This window comes from Panthera onca, chromosome D1 (genome assembly GCF_046562875.1).
Source record: "Panthera onca isolate mPanOnc1 chromosome D1, mPanOnc1 haplotype 2, whole genome shotgun sequence".
Classification (NCBI taxonomy): domain Eukaryota; kingdom Metazoa; phylum Chordata; class Mammalia; order Carnivora; family Felidae; genus Panthera; species Panthera onca.
Genome location: NC_138348.1, coordinates 43187152 through 43193151, shown reverse-complemented (window position 1 = coordinate 43193151; position 6000 = coordinate 43187152).

Below are 6000 nucleotides of genomic sequence, written 5' to 3'. Positions count from 1 at the left end.
TCAGTTTCTTCATCTATAAATGGGGATGATAACAACAGATATGACATGAGGATGAAATAGAACAAAGAATGCAAGTGATAGTAAATTTACACAGCACCATGAGCCATGGGGTCGTAAAACACTTTCTGACATTAAATCAATTTATCCTCACTATAATCTTACCTCACAGGGGCACCGGGTGGCTCCGTTGGTTAAGCACCTGACTCTTGGTCTCAGATCAGGTCTTGATCCCAGAGTCATAATTTCAAGTTCCACAATGGAGCCCACTTAAAAAAAAAAAAAAATCTTACCTTGCAGAGAAAAGCCCTATATTATAATTCCATTTTTTTGATGGGAATATTGAGGCCCTGGAAGGTTAAAACATCTTGTTTAAAATCACATAGCTAGTTAGTGGTAGGCCCCGGGTTCAAATCAGGCACTAGGATGCCAGAACCCTTGCTTACTCTGCTACACTAGGTGCTGTGGTACCTGCAGAGTAGGAAGTAACTGCTCTGCCCATAGGAAACCAGAGGTACGAATACGGTATACACCCCAACTTTAAGAAAATACCAGTCTGTCAGAGAGAGAAGACAATTTGAACCCTTGGTTAGTAATACAAGGCTGCCATATGGATCAATTTTGACTGTTGCTAACAAATGACCACAAACTTAACGGCTTCGACCAACACCTGTTCCTTACCTCACAGTATCTGTGGGTCAGGAGTCCAGGCACAGCTCATGTGGGTCCTCTGCTCAGGGCTCAGAGACCATCATTGAGGAGTCACAATTTTCCTCGCTGGAGCTTGGGGTCCTCCTCTGGCCATGTGACTGCTGGCAGAATTCAGTTCCTTACATCCAGAAGACCAAGGCCTTCAGCAGGTAGAGGCTGCCCATGGTTCCTGCCCACAGTTCCTAAGGGCCTTCCCTCAGGCAGTTCACATCATAGCAGCCCGTTTCTTCAAGGCCTGCAGGGGACCCACTCTCTTTAGTCACGAAGACAGTCTTATAAAAAGTGACACAACCAAAGGATGGCTATCTTGTCACCTTGGCCACATTCTATTGGCCAGAAGCAAGTCACCAGTTCTTCCTGCATTCAAGGGAAGGGGTCAGAAAAAGATATGACCCAATGGGGGTCACCAGAGGGTGTGTCCACCACACCATACCGTCTACCGTTCAATTGAGACAGTTTTGAAGGTGAAAAGATGCTATTAATGAATCCTGGCATGACAGGCATAAAGCAGGACGGTCCCAAGGAAACTGAGATGTATGAACAACCCATCTATGAACAGCATAAGCACCTGATTACGGGGCCGGTGGGGACAGAGTGTGATTCTGACCATGTAGATCTGAGACTACTCCTTTGAGCAGATGCCTTTTTTATCAGGCTGTGAAGGATGGGTTAAATGCCTACAAGCAGAAATGTGGTGGCAACAGGAGAGCATTCCAGGTAGAGGGGGAAAAGATACAGCATTGGGGACACAGGCTCTCTAAATGAGAGATGATGGAAGAATCTTGTGAAGTGTGTTTCAAGGCTTTCCTTCCAAGAAAGCGGGCATAGACATCTGCTTTGCTCTGTGCTCTTTGGCTGAAGTTTCTAAAAAGAGGGCACCTTTCCAATCCTTAATGCATCTTGGATATTCTAGAAGACCCACAGAATAGGAGAAAGAGGCCCTCAGTTTTCTTCATTCCAGGGGGTGGGGCTTCCCTTGTATTCATATGTGGATCAGGAGCCCCTTACCTTGTCACTCTTGTGGAGAGCATACTAGAAGAAGGAGCAAAAAGGGATCAGCTAGTTCCACAAATTTGATCAATGATTTGTTACAACTGCAATTAAGTAGGCACATTAATCCACAGATTCGCTCCACAGCTGTCTCATTCAGAGCCATAATGGGTACATAATTCAGTCCATCAGTGTTTCCTGTGGGTCTCTTCCATGGGGCAGTGTGTGTCTGACCAACCTCTCTTCCTGCTTCAGGGGGTGGTCTTGTTGGTTTCCCATCTGTCTGAACCCTTCTGTGACTCAGTGATTGATTGCCATGAAAGGGGGTTCCTGACCTTGTACCGCTTCATCCTTCTCTTAAATAAGAGTGACCCTTGACATGGCCATGATGAGGCCTGTGCTGCCACTAGCCACTGGTCAAGTGAAACATGCGGGCACCATGTAAGAACCACCTCCAGGGAAGTCCAGGGAAGGCACCGTAAAAGACAAGGTATTTGTTTCAGACAAGATCTGAATCATTAGACCAGGTTCGAGCAGAAGTTGGGATGGAGACACCAAGTCACAGCTGTGCCAACCTGTGATGGCTCCTTGGTTTCTTGTTCAGGAGCAGAGGACTGGCCATACCCTGTAGTCTCAAGGAGAATGAAGGGGGTCCACATGATTGGATCAAGGAAAGAAGAAAGAGAGCCAGTTAAGTCCAAAAAGTTGAAACACATTGATTCTTCTCCATTATAAGACAATATAAATTTCTTGGGATCCATATTCCTTCACTCTGCAGCATATTCCTTAGTCTATATTGATCTTCATCTATGTGCCAGGCACTGGACTTGGCAGTGGAAATTCAATGGTGACCAAAACAAAATCTCTGCCCTCATGGATCTTAGTCTTTCTCAAGAGTGGGGAGGGATAATAATGAAGAAAACAAATAAATACAAGGCAGAATAAATGAAATAAGGTGTTTGTTGGGGGGGTACCTGGTTAAATAGAAGGAAAGAAAATATTCTCTAAGGAAGTGACATTTTTTCTGATATGTGAAGAATGAGTGGACGGCATAAATGCCGAGAACATTTGCAGACAGAGGAAAGAATGTGTACAAATGCGATAGAGTGGAAAGGAGAATTTGAGGAAGAAACAAAACAAAACAAAACAGCATTGTTGAAGTTAATGAGTGAGCAAGAGTGTAGACCTGAATGACACAGAAGTGAAGCTGGAGCTAGGTCACATATGTAGCACTCCGTGGGGAAGGTGACATTGAGATGGGGGAAGCTATGCATGTGTAGGGGTGAGATTGTACCTTCCTCTTAATTTTTCTGTGAACCTAAAACTACTCTAAAATTAAGTTCCTTAAAAAAAGCTAGGAGGAAGTTAGGGCTCCTTCTCAAAGGTGGGATACTGGATGATTTAAATGTAGATAGTATTCCCTGGTGATAACAGTCTGACAAGGAGCAGTGATCCTGGGATCAGAAAGCCATGGCCATTATTGGGGAAATGGATAGAGTGGCAAGACAAATACCCTGACAATCAGATGCAACAGCCACAAGATCCTCTGAGAAGGCAAAGCAGGATAATAAAGGAGGTCCCTCTGCTGAAGCAACTTCCTTAGGCAGCAAGACCTTCCTGGTCTTCAAAGGGCAATGTCTTCAGGACAAGAGACCCATCGTGCAACCTAGTAGAAAACAGAGCATGGGAAAATACATCTAAAAGAAAGAAGAGCACAGAAAGGTGAAATGGTCCAAAGCTGGGGATGGTACTGCCACCAGGTAACATCTACCAGCAAGAGTTTCTGGGTGCCTGGACAAGTGGCACTCCCAGCAGGGAGGCCTGGAATAGAACACAGGAAAATGGAAGAGGCATGCTTCCTTCCTTCTCCATGCTTCAAACAAGGGAATGGCCACATTCATGCTTTTTGTCCACAAACGGCAGACTTTTTAATAGAAAGGGACCGTTACTTTTACCTCCTTTCCAGAAGGGATTTCCCAGTGGAAAAACAAAAAGACCAATGGTGTGGCAGACTCTTACGCATGTAAATTCACTCCAAAGAAAGAGTTAAAGTGCTTTCTAATATAAATTGGTTTTCGGTATTTCAGTGCCAATATAATTAGATTGTAACAAGCAAAGCCCTGTAACATAACACAGCGAAAATTTGAAAATTTGATTCTGCCTGGCAAACAACCAAGTCCCTGCGTGTGCGCAAACCTGACATTAATAAGCTACAAGAGATTACATGATTTAGAAAAGAAGCACTTGGTGTTACCAAATCAAATAATAGATCTCTAGGCTATAATTAGGAGAATTGGGACTCAACAATGAAGTCATAATACTGTAATTTAGCTGTGAGTAACAGAGCCATGGAGGCACATTAGGAGGTGGATGGTGTCTCAGTGGTGTGCAGCTCCCAGGGGGGTGGCTGCTCCGGCACCCCGCACACAGCCACCTGTTGGCACCATCGTGCCACAGGGTGGACCCTGGCCCACTGTGGCTACATGGCAGAAGGGCTCTGGGGCACCCTTCAGAGGCATGACTTTAAAGATGGAGCTCCCTGGGGACAGCCGAGGAGGGTAGACTGGCTGCCAGGGTGATGTGGGCAAATTGCTGCCCCAGAGTGCTTTCAGGGCTAACAAAGGACACATTAAAAACGCAAAAGCATAAACAATGCAAAACAAACACTGTAAAATATAAAAAGGGAGTAAGAGAGGCCAGCAACATCATTCACAGTCCCTGAGCTGTGGGGGATTGTCAGGTTGGGTGAGCGCATTTTTCTTCTGAAATAGTTTCTACATAGACTGTGCAGAGCTTTACTCAACCACCTCCTGGCAGAGTAACACAATCCATGCTCTTAGGTCATAAAACCATATAATTTCACATTGAAAAGAAACCTTAGCAGGGTTTCTTAACCTGGGGTCCCCCAAGGGATCTGTGGATAGAACTGAATTTCAATATAATTGGTTTTCTTTGTAATCCTATGAATTTTATTTTATGCATTTCAAAACATTATTCTGAGAAGGCGGTCTGTAGCAGATGTTGGAAGGTGCCCCTCTGCATATCCCCTGGACCTTTCTTTCTGTGTGCTCGAGCTGGCTTCCAACTGCCAGTATCCGCATCCTCTGGAGGCCTGAGATCTGTCCATTCCACCAACCATGCAAAGCAGTATTGCCTGGTGCCCATGTGTGGAAGGCTGCAAGTACCAGGGCATTAAGGCCCCGGGAGCAAGTGTATAGTTTACCTCAGCTCCCTCCCCCTTCAGGTGGGAAAATGATGAAAAGTGGTCTTACATTCTTTGTCCCAGAATAGCCTGTAGGGCTAAGCTCTAGTTGTCTACTTTAAAAAAAATTTTTTTAATGTTTATTCTTGACAGAGAGAGAGACAGAGCATGAGCAGGGGAGGGGCAGAGAGAGAGAGGGGACACAGAATCCGAAGCAGGCTCCAGGCTCCCAGCTGTCAGCACAGAGCCCGATGCAGGGCTCGAACTCATAGACCGCAAGATCATGACCTGAACCAAAGTCGGTCGCTCAACCAACTGAGCCACCCAGGCACCCCTCCAGTTGTCTACTTTATTGGCTGCCTTTCCTTTCCCATTTCCCCATGGGCATTTCCTACACCTACCGAATAAATGACTTGCATTTGGGATCTGCTTCTGAAGAACGCAAACAAAGATAGGTTCAACAAATGAGTCAACAGATTACCAAAGGGGTCCATGGCAACAAAGAAAAACATAAAAGAATCCCTGAAAGATGTAATCCAGGTCTTCCCTTACCATAGTCATCATTTCACAGATTAAACATGTGCACAAAGAGTTAGGTGTCTTGCCTACACAAAGGAGTTATGAAGTATGGCATTCACTTTTTATGGCTATTGTTGTTATGAAGATTTTTTACACTCCACTCTTTCAACTTGACTTCTCTTTTCTTCTTATTTCTTCCCAAATTCTCTCCAGCAGCAGCCATTGGCCTGGCGCTGCTTGAAAGCAGGGCCCTTGGCTGGGTATTCTTTTCCCCTCTGCCCTGAATGAGGGCATTAGGCAGGGGCCTTGCACTATATGCCATTTCTGCTCCCAGTCCTGAGCTGAGTTCTTGCCCTGAGATGAGCTATAGTAAAGTGTGAGAGAGGCATATCTCCAGCCACACTCAACAGAATTACCACTTGCACTCAGTTACCACTTAAGCCAGATGGTACCTGTATATAAGATTTATCTGTTCCAGGCTTCCACAGTGGGGTTTAACACAGGGCTGGCAAATAGTATTCTTGTTTTATTTACATTTATATCATCTACTTATAAAGAACACTGCTCCAATTATGATTTTA